The sequence below is a fragment of the Manis javanica genome, chromosome 5, assembly GCF_040802235.1.
Source record: "Manis javanica isolate MJ-LG chromosome 5, MJ_LKY, whole genome shotgun sequence".
In the NCBI taxonomy this organism is placed as follows: domain Eukaryota; kingdom Metazoa; phylum Chordata; class Mammalia; order Pholidota; family Manidae; genus Manis; species Manis javanica.
This window is the reverse complement of record NC_133160.1, coordinates 154061847-154076255: the sequence shown is the minus strand read 5'-3', so window position 1 is coordinate 154076255 and position 14409 is coordinate 154061847.

Sequence of the window (14409 nt, the reverse complement as noted above, 5' to 3'; positions counted from 1 at the left end):
ACAAGTGGACATATATTTTCATTTTTCTTGGGTAAGTACCTAGGAGTGCAATAGCTAGGTTGTATGGGAAGTAGATCTAGTAAATAAAAACGCAAGAACACTCAAATTTGAATTTCTGATAAAGAACAAGGAATTCTTTAGCATAACTATGTCCCATGAAATACTTAGGATACACCTATATTAAAAATTATTAATTGCTTATGAAAAATTCAAACTTGACCTGGTGTCCTTTATTTTATCTGGCAACAACAAATTAGGAAGTGTTCTCTTAATTTTTTAAGGAACTGCCAGACTTTTTTTCTGAAATGGTTGTGCCATTTCACATTCTCACAAGTAGTAAATGAGAGTTCCCATTACATCATGTTTTCACCAACATTTAGTATGATCAATCTTTTAAATTTTAACCATTCTATTGAGTATGCAGTGGTATCTCAATGTGTTTTTAATTTACATTTCCATAATGACTAATGGTGTTCAGTATATTTTCAGTGCTTATTTGCCATCCCTACAGCTAGCTGGATGAAGAGGCTGTTCAGTTGTGTGTTTCCACATTTTTTGTGTTGAGTTTCTGGTCTTTTATTATTGAGTTTAAAGGTTCTATATGTACATTATCTGCAAGTCCTTTGTCATGTACCTTTTTTGTAGATATGTTCTCTCAGTTGCCTTTTCATTTGTTTGATCATGTCTTCTGAAGAGCAAGAATTTTTCATTTTGATCAAGTCCAAATTACTGATATTTTTCTTCTACAGTTCATGTTTTTTGTGGTCCATAAAAAAATCTTTACCAATTTCAAGGATACTAATATTTTCTTCCAGATGTTTTATGACAACCTGTACATTTAGATCTATGATTCATTTTGAGTTAATTTTTATATATGGAGTGAGGTAAGGGTCAAGTGTGGGGTTTTTTTGCATATGAATATCAAGTTGTTTTTTTTTATGAAAAGATTATCCTTTCTCCAAGGCAATTGAATGTCTCGGCAACTTTGTTGAAAATTAATTGACATGCATGGGGATTTTTAGAATCTCCATTCTGTCCCATTTATCTATATATCTATTTTTATGTCATTACTACACTGTCTTAATAACTCCAGTTTTTTAATAGTCATAAAACCAGGTAATGTCATCCTCTAGCTTTGTTCTTTTTTTTCAGTATTCCAATATTTAGCTGTTTAACATTCTTGGCATTTCTGTATAAATTTTAGAATCAGCTTGGCAATTTCTACCAAAAAAATCCTGCTGAGATTTTGATTGTTATTGCATTGAATCTATAAATTGATTTGAAGAGGATTTACATGTTGAAAATATTAAGTCTTTTTGATCCATGAACATGGAATATCTCTCCATTTTATTTAGGTCTTCTTTTTTTTTCTGAGTAATACTCTGAGTTTCCAGAATACAGATCTTATAAATGTTTTGTTAAATTTATCAGTAGGTATTTGATATTATCTTATACCCTTGTAAACAGTGTTCAAAAAATGGTCACATTTCAATTGCTTATTGCTAATTTAGCAAAATATAATTGTTTTTGTATGTTGACATTCTATCCTGTGGACTTGCTAAGGTCATTTAGTTGTTATACTTTCTTTTTTGTGTATCCTTTAGGATTTTAGTTTTACAAAGGACTTCCAGTACATTATTGAATAGAACTGGTAAGAGCAGACATTATTGCTGTGCTCCCAATTTAGAAGAAAACATTCATTCTTCCACCATTGAGTACAATGTAGCTATAGCTTTTATTAGAGAAACCCTTTATTAGGTTAGTATGACTTTCTGCATCTATTGAGATGATTTAATGTTTTTTCTTTTCTTATTTTTTTTAAATTTTATTTTGGTATCATTAGTCTACAATTACATGAAGGACATTATGTTTTCTAGGCTCCCCCCTTCACCAAGTTCCACCCACATCCCCGTTCACAGTCACTGTCCATCAACATAGTAAGATGCTGTAAAATCACTACTTGTCTTCTCAGTGTTGCACAGCCCTCCCTGTGCCTCCCCAACAGTATACATGCTAATCGTAATGCCCCCTTTCTTTTTTCCCCATCCTTATCCCTCCCTTCCCACCCATCCTCCCCAGTCCCTTTCCCTTTGGTAACTATTAGTCCATTCTTGGGTTCTGTGCTTCTGCTGCTGTTTTGTTCCTTCAGTTTTCTTTTGTTCTTCTACTCCACATATGAGTGAAATCATTTGGTACTTGTCTTTCTCCGCCTGGCTTATTTCACTGAGCATAATACCCTCTAGCTCCATCCATGTTGTTGCAAATGGTAGGATCTGTTTTTTTCTTATAGCTGAGTAATATTCCATTGTGTATATGTACCACATCTTCTTTATCCATTCATCTACTGATGGACATTTAGGTTGCTTCCATATATTGGCTACTTTAAATAGTGCAGCGATAAACATAGGGGTGCATCTGTCTTTTTCAAACTGGAGTGCTGTATTCTTGGGGTAAATTCCTAGAAGTGGAATTCCTGGGTCAAATGGTATTTCTATTTTGAGCATTTTGAGGAACCTCCATACTGCTTTCCACAATGGTTGAGCTAATTTACATTCCCACCAGCAGTGTAGGAGGGTTCACCTTTCTCCACAACCTCGCCAACATTTGTTGTTTGTCTTTTGGATGGTAGCCATCCTTACTGGTGTGAGATGATACCACATTGTGGTTTTTATTTGCATTTCTCTGATGACAAGCTATGTGGAGCATCTTTTCATGTGTCTGTTGGCCATCAGAATTTCTTCTTTGGAGAACTGTGTGTTCAGCTCCTCTGCCCATTTTTTAATTGGATTATTTGCTTTTTGTTTGTTGAGGTGTGTGAGCTATTTATATATTTTGGATGTCAACCCTTTATTGGATCTGTCATTTACGAATATATTCTCCCATACTGTAGGATACCTTTTTGTTCTATTGATGGTGCCCTTTGCTGTACAGAAGCTTTTCAGCTTGATATAGTCAAATTTGTTCATTTTTTCATTTGTTTCCCTTGCCCAGGGAGATGTGTTCAAGAAGAGGTCACTCATGTTTATGACTAAGAGATTTTTGCCTATGTTTTTTTCTAAGAGTTTTATTGTTTCATGACTTAAATTCAAGTCTTTGATCCATTTTGAATTTACTTTTGTGTATGGGGTTAGACAGTGATTCAGTTTCATTCTCTTACATGTAGCTGTCCAGTTTTGCCAGCACCATCTGTTGAAGAGACTGTCATTTCACCATTGTATGTCCATGGCCCCTTTATTGAATATTAGTTGACCATATATGTTGGGGTTAATGTTTGTAGTCTCTATTCTGTTCCATTGGCCTGAGGCTCTGTTCTTATGCCAGTACCAAATTGTCTTGATTACTGTGGCCTTGTAGTAGAGCTTGAAGTTGGGGAGTGAGATCCCCCCCCACTTTATTCTTCCTTCTCAGGATTGCTTTAGCTATTCGGGGTCTTTTGGCGGTTCCATATGAATTTTTGAACTATTTGTTCCAGTTCATTGAAGAATGCTGTTGGTAGTTTGATAGGGATTGCATCGAATCTGTATATTGCTTTGGTCAGGATGGCCATTTTGACGATATTAATTCTTCCTAGCCAGGAGCATGGGATGAGTTTCCATTTGTTAGTGTCCCCTTTAATTTCTCTTAAGAGTGTCTTATAGTTTTCAGAGTATAAGTCTTTCACTTCCTTGGTTAGGTTTATTCCTAGGTATTTTATTCTTTTTGATGCTATTGTGAATGGAATCGTCTGCCTGATTTCTCTTTCTATTAGTTTATTGTTAGTGTATAGGAAAGCTACAGATTTCTGTGTGTTAATTTTGTATCCTGCAACTTTGCTGAATTCTGATATTAGCTCTAGTAGTTTAGGAGTGGAGTCTTTAGGGTATTTTATGTACAATATCATGTCATCTGCAAATAGTGACAGTTTAACTTCTTCTTTACCAATCTGGATTCCTTGTATTTCTTTGTTTTGTCTAACTGCCATGGCTAGGACCTCCAGTACTATGTTGAATAACAGTGGGGAGAGTGGGCATCCCTGTCTTGTTCCCGATCACAGAGGAAAAGCTTTCAGCTTCTCACTATTCAGTATGATGTTGGCTGTGGGTTTATCATATATGGCCTTTATTATGTTGAGGTACTTGCCCTCTATACCCATTTTGTTGAGAGTTTTTATCATGAATGGATGTTGAATTTTATCGAATGCTTTTTCAGCATCTATGGAAATGATCATGTGGTTTTTGTCCTTCTTTTTGTTGATGTGGTGGATGATGTTGATGGATTTTCGTATGTTGTACCATCCTTGCATCCCTGGGATGAATCCCACTTGGTCATGGTGTACGATACTTTTGATGTATTTTTGAATTTGGTTTGCTAATATTTTGTTGAGTATTTTTGCATCTACATTCATCAGGGATATTGGTCTGTAGTTTTCTTTTTTGGTGGAGTCTTTGCCTGGTTTTGGTATTAGGGTGATGTTGGCTTCATAGAATGAGTTTAGGAGTATTCCCTCCTCTTCTATTTTTTGGAAAACTTTAAGGATAATGGGTATTATGTCTTCTCTGTATGTCTGATAAAATTCTGAGGTAAATCCATCTGGCCCAGGGGTTTTGTTCTTTGGTAGTTTTTTGATTACCGCTTCAATTTCGTTGCTGGTAATTGGTCTGTTTAGATTTTCTGTTTCTTTCTGGGTCAGTCTTGGAAAGTTGTGTTTTTCTAGGAAGTTGTCCATTTCTCCTAGGTTTCCCAGCTTGTTAGCATATAGGTTTTCATAGTAGTCTGTAATAATTCCTTGTATTTCTGTTGGGTCCGTTGTGATTTTTCCTTTCTCGTTTCTGATTCTGTTGATTTGTGTTGACTCTCTTTTCCTCTTAATAAGTCTGGCTAGAGGCTTATCTATTTTGTTTATTTTCTCGAAGAACCAGTTCTTGGTTTCATTGATTTTTGCTATTGTTTTATTCTTCTCAATTTTATTTATTTCTTCTCTGATCTTTATTATGTCCCTCCTTCTGCTGACCTTAGGCCTCATTTGTTCTTCTTTTTCCAATTTCGATAATTGTGACATTAGACCATTCATTTGGGATTGTTCTTCCTTCTAAATATGCCTGGATTGCTATATACTTTCCTCTTAAGACTGCTTTTGCTGTATCCCACAGTAGTTGGGGCTTTGTGTTGTTGTTGTCGTTTGTTTCCATATATTGCTGGATCTCCATTTTGATTTGGTCATTGATCCATTGATTATTTAGGAGCATGTTGTTAAGCCTCCATGTGTTTGTGAGCCTTTTTGCTTTCTTTGTACAGTTTATTTCTAGTTTTATGCCTTTGTGGTCTGAAAAGTTGATTGGTAGGATTTCAATCTTTTGGAATTTACTGAGGCTCTTTTTGTGGCCTAGTATGTGGTCTATTCTGGAGAATGTTCCATGTGCACTTGAGAAGAATGTGTATCCTGTTGCTTTTGGATGTAGAGTTCTGTAGATGTCTATTAGGTCCATCTGTTCTACTGTGTTGTTCAGTGCCTCTGTGTCCTTACTTATTTTCTGTCTGGTGGATCTGTCCTTTGGGGTGAGTGGTGTGTTGAAGTCTCCTAGAATGAATGCATTGCATTCTGTTTCCTCCTTTAGTTCTGGTAGTATTTGTTTCACATATGCTGGTGCTCCTGTATTGGGTACATATATATTTATAATGGTTATATCCTCTTGTTGGACTGAGCCCTTTATTATTATGTAATGTCTTTATCTTTTGTTACTTTCTTTATTTTGAAGTCTATTTTGTCTGATACTAGTATTGCAACACCTGCTTTTTTCTCTCTGTTGTTTGCATGAAATATCTTTTTCCATCCCTTGACTTTAAGTCTGTGCATGTCTTTGGGTTTGAGGTGAGTCTCTTGTAAGCAGCATATGGATGGGTCTTGCTTTTTTATCCATTCTATTACTCTGTGTCTTTTGATTGGTGCATTCAGTCCATTTACATTTAGGGTGATTATTGATAGGTATGTACTTATTGCCATTGCAGGCTTTAAGTTTGTGGTTACCAAAGGTTCAGGGTTAGCTTCTTTACTATCTTACTGTCTAACTTAACTCGGTTATTGAGCTATTATAAAGATGGTCTGATGATTCTTTATTTCTCTCCCTTCTTGTTCCTCCTCCTCCCTTCTTCATATGTTGGGTGTTTTGTTCTGTGCTCTTTTTAGGAGTGCTCCCATCTAGAGCAGTCCCTGTAAGATGCCCTGTAGAGGTGGTTTGTGGGAGGCAAATTCCCTCAACTTTTGCTTGTCTGGGAATTGTTTAATCCCTCCTTCATATTTAAATGATAATCGTGCTGGATAAAGTAATCTTCGTTTAAGGCCTTTCTGTTTCATTGCATTAAGTATATCATGCCATTCTCTTCTGGCCTGTAAAGTTTCTGTTGAGAAGTCTGATGATAGCCTGATGGGTTTTCCTTTGTACGTGACCTTTTTTTTCTCTCTGGCTGCCTTTAATACTTTTGTCCTTGTCTTTGATCTTTGCCATTTTAATTATTATGTGTCTTGGTGTTGCCCTCCTTGGATCCCTTGTCATAGGAGTTCTGTGTACCTCTGTGGTCTGAGAGGCCATTTCCTCTCCTAGTTTGAGGAAGTTTTTGGCAATTATTTCTTCAAAGACACTTTCTATCCCTTTTTCTCTCTTCTTCTTCTTCTGGTACCCCGATAATGCAGATATTGTTCCGTTTCAATTGGTCACTCAGTTCTCTTAAAATTCTTTCATTCCTGGAGATCCTTTTATCTCTCTCTGCATCAGCTTCTCTGCTTTCCTGTTCTCTGTTTTCTAGTCCATTAATGGTCTCTTGCATCTCATCCATTCTGTTTTGAAGTCCTTCCAGAGCTTGTTTTATTTCTGTATTCTCCCTCCTTAGTTCTTGCATATTTCTCTGCAAGTCCATCAGCATGGTTATGACTTTTGTTTTGAATTCTTTTTCAGGAAGACTGGTTAAATCTGTCTGCCCAGGTTCCTTCTCAGGGGAAGATGTAGAAGATGTTGAAGCTGTCTGGGTTAGTCTTGTCTGGATCACATTTTTTTGCTTTTTCATGTTGATAGGTGCAATGGTGAGCTATTGACTTTCTGTTAGCTGGGAGAGCCAAGGCTTTCCACTTGCTACTGGCCTTTTTTTACTGGGACAACTGCGACCCCTAGTGGCTTGTGTTGGGCAATTGCGTGTAGACTGGGTCTCTGTATCTTGTCCAGCCAGTATGGAGGAAGCTGCCTTGCTGTGGGCATGGCCAGCCTCAGGTTGCTGCTCTGCTACCGCGGGACCCCGGAGGGGTAATGGACGGTGGGCTGTTTGGCTGTTTACCTCCGTGAGGGGTCTCAGAGCTGTTGCCCAGGGGCTTAGTGTGCCTGGAGTTCCCTGGAATTTCCAGCTGCTGGACTATGACCCGGGATGCTTCCGTTCAGCTGTGGCATCCCTGTCCCTTTAAGACTTTCAAAAAGCACTCGCTTTTATTTGTCACAGGGGCATCGGCTTCGGGACCCATTCAAAGATCTTGCTGCTGTTTCCCTAGTTTCCAGCACCCCACGCAAGCACTGTGTCTGTGCTCCAGTGCGGATGGCTGGGGCTGGGCGATTAGCAGTCCTGGGCTCCTTCTCCCTCCCTGCTCCGACTCCCCTCCTCCCGCCAGGAGCTGAGATGAGGGGCCTCAGGTCCCGCCGGGCTGCGGCTGGTATCTTACCCCTTTCACCAGGTGCTGGGCTCTCGCAGGTGTGGATGTAGTCTGGCTATTGTCCTGTGTCTTCTGGTCTCTCTTTTAGGATTAGTTGTATTTGTTGTATTTTCAAAAATACATATGTTTTTGGGAGGAGATTCCCACTGTCCTACTCACGCCGCCATCTTGGCTCTGCCTCCTGCTCTTCTTTTTCTTATGTAAAAATTTAGGTCATTGATTTGAGATCCACCTTATTTTCTTATAAACAGTTAATGCTATAAAATCCCACAAATTTTGATGTGTTATGTTTTTATTATTATTCAGTTCAAAATATTTTCTAATTTCCTTTGAGATTTTTTTCTTTGACCAATTAATTGTTTAGCATGTGTTGCTTATTTAGCAGCTATTCAGGTTGTTTTATTTGTTTGTTTATTTAGCTAATTTATTTCCACTGTGGTCAGACAATATATTCTATAAGATTTCTATATTTTATATTCCAATGAGACTTGTTTCATGGCTCAGGATGCAGTCTATCTTGGTGACCAGTCCATGTGCCCTTGAAAGTATATGTATTTTATGATTATTGGGTGTAGTGTTTTATAAATGTCAATTAGATGAAGGGGGTGTATTATTCAGATCTTCTGTATATTTACTGATTTTTTAAAACTGTTTTATTAATGAGAGAAATATGTTGTTTACAGTTTTTGGATTTATCTATTTCTCTTCATTTCTGTAAGTTTTTGCTGCATACATTTTTGATTCTCTTTTACTAGGCACATCTATTATTTCCAATTATTCTATCATCTTGATTTACTGTCCCTTGTAACATAACAAAGTGCCCATTTTTGTCTCTTGTAATAATACTCTTTGTCTTAAAATCTCTTTTATCTGAAATTAATAAAGCCACTCTAGCTTTCTTATTTCTTATTTGTACCTTTTGGTGATATGCAATTCTTAGAAAATATTACATATTTTTAAAGGTTTCTTTCTAGCTTTTTCTAATGTTAAAATCCAGGTAAGTTCATTTGGGCTGATCTTTTCTCATGGGCGTTAGGATCTCTGCTTTGCTGATCTCTGCAGCACATGCTTTGTTGGTTAATTCAGCACACTTTTTCGGATGCCAGAGCTTTGGTAAAATATGCTTAAGCACAGGCTCATTGAAGGAAAGCCAAGGTTTCCTCACTCTGTCTAAAGTCAGGGGTAAAGCAAAAAAAGCAAGAGATTATATGGTACCTTAACTTTTTTTGCCTCACGGGCACTCAAGTGGTAACAGACTGAATTCCAACAAACATTTGCTAATTCTAAGTCCTTGAGGCCAATTTTAGTTTGTTTTGTGTTTCTTTATCTTTTGTATTTGAACCTTAGGGACACAAAATGGAGTTAATTATTCTCCTTAGTTCATGGCACACCATCACCACTGTGTGCAGAGCCTGCTCTGTTTTCTTTTCCTCACACAGCCCATCTCCCATTCCCTTCCTCTGAACACTTAACCAGCCGCTCCAAAATCTTTGATATATTATTTAACCCAGTGATTCTTAACAAGGGCAATGCCCCCATCCTAACCACCAGAGAACATTTAGAAAAATGTGGAGAAATCTTAGGTTGTCACAACTGAGGGAACTCCACTGGCATCTAGTAGAGAGAGTCTAGGAGGATGCCAAGCACCTACAATGAATAGGAAGACCCTCTACAATGAAGAACCATCTAGGTCCAAATGTGAGTATCACCAATGTTGAGAGTTATGTGCGCATCCTGAAAAAAGTATATACATATGTGACACGGTCCAGCCACGCCTAGTCGAGCAGGTCCTGAAGTGCGGAAGGGGGGCGAAGAAAAGAAAGAAAGACAGAAAGAACTGGGAGAGCTGATGCTCCCATGCGTCACCAGCAAAACTTTATTGAAGGTCCAGGGTTTATATAACGCAGTGGGGTTACATGATTCCAGGACATAGCATTATCCAATAGACAATCAAGCACAGTATTGATGTCAGCAGTAGCCGGGCAAAGGTAGGCTCAGCAGGGTTCCAGTTAGTTGCTCATGGAATGCGTAAACAGAATGTTCTTTGTTCTCCATTCCCCCCACATCAGCAAGTGGGGGAAGGGCATAGCCAGAAGCAGGGGCAGTGTTTCTACACATCTTCAAGGTCTCCCTATTTTCAGAGTGAGGAGTCTTGACTGGTCTTCGGGGACAAGATATGTTTTTGTGGACAGGTAACTTCCAAGGACGGCACCGGTTGTTCTCAAGCTTGTGCTTTCCCATGCTGCGTTCAGACATGGGGGAAGGTGCTTTCCCATTCTGCCTACAAACATGTGAGGAGACAAAGGTGGTCCCCAACACATATGTGTGTATGTAGAATATGTATAAAGAATGTATACATACATATACACATTTGTATGTATAATATATAATATGTCCATGTCCATATATGTGTATGTATACACATAGGTCTTATATAATATTCTTTGGGGGTTTGATTTTTAATTTACCCAAGTAGTATTGAGGTATAGATCTGACTGAGTTTTTTACGTTTTTCATTTATCAATATACTTTATTACATCTTTCTATGTTGCTGCTTATAAATCCAGTTCCTTACTTTTCAACTGGTGTGTTGTTTTCCACTACATTCATCTGTCACATCCATTCTCCAACTGGAGGACCATCAGACTGCTCCATCTCCTTGCTCTCTCAGACCTGTGATGAACACCCTCCTTCATGCATATGCCCTGCTGGACCTGCGCAGTTTGTGGAGCCCATACTTGGGAGCAGGCTTGCTGGGTAAAAAACACTTCACTTCACTAAGCCCATTACCACCATATGCTCACTGGTTTACTCTTCCGCTAGCTAGGGAAGATTGTTTCTATTTCCCCACATTCGCAGACTATTATCTGTCCTCAATTTTTGAAAATATGTGGATATAAATAAAGTATTATCTTTTGTTGTTAATGTGTACATTTTTTACTTCAAGTTAGGTTTAGCTGTTTTTCATCTTCTCGTAAGTCATTAGATTTTTCTCCTTCGTGAATTGCCTGACCATATGCTTTGAATATTTCTTCTACTGGATTTTGTTTGTTGGTTGTTTTGTTTGAGTAGCATGTGTTCTTTGTGTGCTGTGGATATTGATTCTATGCAGTGTTGGATATTGCAAATGCCTGCTCACTCCCCTCTGTCACCAATCTACCCATTTTGGGTATGGTATTATTTCTTGAATAGAAATCCTTCATTTTTTAATTTTTATTTTCTATTTTGTTATCATTAATCTACAGTGATATGAGGAACATTATGGTTACTAGACTCCCCCATCACCAAGTCCCCTCCACATACCCCATTATAGTCACTGTCTATCAGCATAGTAAGATGCTGTAGAACCACTACTTGTCTTCTCTGTGTTGTACAGCCCTCCCCGTGCCTCCCCCCCACATTATACATGCTAATCATAATGCCCCCCTTTCGTTCCCCCGTCCCCCTTATCCCTCCCCTCCCTCCCATCCTCCCCAGTCCCTTTCCCTTTGATAACTGTTAGTCCATTCTTGGGTTCTGTGAGTCTGCTGCTGTTTTGCTCCTTCAGTTTTTTCTTTGTTCTTATACTCCACAGATTAGTGAAATCATTTGGTACTTGTCTTTCTCTGCCTGACTTATTTCACTGAACATAATACCCTCTAGCTCCATCCATGTTGTTGCAAATGGTAGGATCTGTTTTTTCTTATGGCTGAATAATATTCCATTGTGTATATGTACCACCTCTTCTTTATCCATTCATCTACTGATGGACACTTAGGTTGCTTCCAATTCTTGGCCATTGTAAACAGTGCTGTGATAAACATAGGAGTGCATATGTTTTTTTCAAACTGGGCTGCTGTATTCTTAGGGTAAATTCCTAGAAGTGGGATTCCTGGGTCAAATGGTATTTCTATTTTGAGCTCTTTGAGGAACCTCCATAGTGCTTTCCACAATGGTTGAACTAGTTTACATTCCCACCAGCAGTGTAGGAGGGTTCCCCTTTCTCCACAACCTCGCCAACATTTGTTGTTGTCTGTCTTTTGGATGGTGGCGATCCTTACTGGTGTGAGGTGATATATCATTGTGGTTTTAATTTGCATTTCTCTGATGACTAACAATGTGGAGCATCTTTTCACTCATCTGTTGGCCATCTGAATTTTTTCTTTGGAGAACTGTGTGTTCAGCTCCTCTGCCCATTTTTTAATTGGATTATTTGTTTTTTGTTTGTTGAGGTGTGTGAGCTCTTTTGGATGTCAACCCTTTATCAGATCTGTCATTTATGAATACATTCTCCCATACTGTAGACTGCCTTTTTCTTCTATTGGTGGTGTCCTTTGCTGTACAGAAGCTTTTCAGCTTGATATAGTCCCACTTGTTCATTTTTGCTTTTGTTTCCCTTCCCATGCCCAAGAAGTTGCTCATGTGTATATCCAAGAGATTTTTGCCTATGTTTTTTCCTAAGAGTTTTATGGTTTCATGACTTACATTTAGGTCTTTGATCCAAGAAATCCTTCATTTTTCAAAAGAGATTTCTATATATAGTTTAAAAAATCTTTTCTGATTCAAAATATGTAAGATATTCTACATTTTCCCCTACTTGCCTTGTAGTTCAATCTTTCATAGTTGTCTTTAATTTATAATTAATTTTTTAAATAAGGGACTGTGGTACAGTTCCAGTCTTACCTTTCTACATGTACTTAGCCAGTTCCCTAACTCTATTTACTAAATATTCCATTCCTAGTCCAATTGATTTGTGTGACACCTTTTCATATACCAAATTTCCATATATATATTTGGCCTGGTCCTGGGCTCTCCATTCTTTCCCTTTGAACCATTTGTCTATTCCTGCATCACCACCTCACTGTTTCTGTTACTGTGGCTTTGTAATATATTGATACTTGGTAGATCAGTTCTCTTTCCTTTTCATTTTTTGAACTTTCTTCAGCTATGCATGGACTTACACTCTTTCACACAAATTTTGACGTTACCTTCTCAGTTCCTCACAAACCCACAAAATCAATACTTTGATTGAATTATCAATAAATTTATAAATTAATTTTGAAAAAATTATCATATTTATATGTTCCTATTCTATCCATGAACATGGCATATTACTTCATTTATACCTTCTTTATATACTTTAAATTTTTTTGATTTCTTGGTAAAGATCTAGTGAGTTTACTTTTTAGGCTAATTCGTAGACATTTTATAACTGTGTTGCTACTATAAATGAGATACTTAATCTCATTCACAATATTAAATATTTTATCAAATACTTCAAAAATATTAATCTAATATTTTTAATTACAGTTGGTATAGGAAGAACACTATTGATTTTTTTAACTGACATTTTATCCTGCAGTTTTTTTGGACAATTTACTGGGACTTTAAATGACTCACAACTTGGTATCTCCCTCTATCAAAAAGTAGAAGGGAAGACTACCACTTTCCCGGTTCTCAGAAGCTTGAGAGGGATTGAGCAGTAGAAGAATTTGGGGATCTCTATCACACTTGCCAAAACGAAGTCGCTAAGAATGAAGAAAAGGAAGTCCAAAGCACGGACTGTAAACTGAGGCACCTAGGCGGGCTGGGTGTCAATCAGCCCGGAACGGTGGGGACTGAGGAACATCAGAAAGGCTCAGTCTGAAAGGGGCGGGCCTATTCAGCTTCAGCTAATTCTTGCCATGTAGCAATCAAAGTCCAGTTTTTTTATGTCTTTAGATTTTTTTTAGAAGAATCCCCCAATTTTTTATTTCAAGATCTTAGGTACTAATTCAAAAATTTAAAAATATTGGCTGGGCCCAAAGAATCACATCTGTGTGATAGATTTGTTTCACAGTCTAAGGCTCTAAGAATTTTCAAGGGGAGGGGCAATAGGGAAGTAAAAGAATATCACCTCTGGATCAGAGCCCTCCATTCCTTTTCCCCTTCCTCTCTATGCCATGTTACCTTCACTGTGCAGGGTTCTGTTCCAGCCAGTTTGGATATCAGCCTTGTGGGAATGGAGTTCAGAACTTGAGGAGAGGAGGGACGTCAAGGCTTGAGGTGAAGTGGGCTGGACCCAGATCATACAGCCTGAGAACTCCCAAGAGAATGGGTGTCAAAGCTGGGGCCCAAACTGACATGGAAACTACCAGCTTCATTTGCAGGGGTTTGGTGCTAGAACCACTCCAGCCCTTCCCAGAGTCACCTGGAGATGAGCATGTTTGGACAACTATCTGAGGTCAGGTGCTCCCACCAGTCCATATTCTGAACCTCAAGCAGCCTCTCACGGTGTCAGGTTGGTGTTACGGGCTGAGTTGTGTCTTTCCAGAGTTCATATGTTGAAGTCATAACCCTTAGTACCTCAGTATGTGACTATATCTGGAAAAAGGCCCTTAAAGAGGTAATTAAAGATGGGCATTGATCCAATGACCGGTGTCCTTATAAGGGGAGGAATTTAGGACACAGACATATACAGAAGGAAGGCCGTGTGAAGATACAGTAAGAAGACAGCCATTCTACAAGCCAAGGAGAGAAGCCTCAGAAGAAAGTGGCCCTGCGGACACCTTGATCTTGGACTTCTAGTCTCCTAAAACTCTGAGGAAATAAATCTCTGCTGTTTAAGCTGCTCACGCTGTGGTACTTTGTTATAACAGCTCTAGTAGGTTAATATAGTCATGTTCCTTGGAAATAGACTCTGAGGTGCAGAGCTGTGCACACAGTTAATGGGAGCAGTGTCAGGAAATCCTTCATGGCAACAAGGAAGACAGACTCGGGCA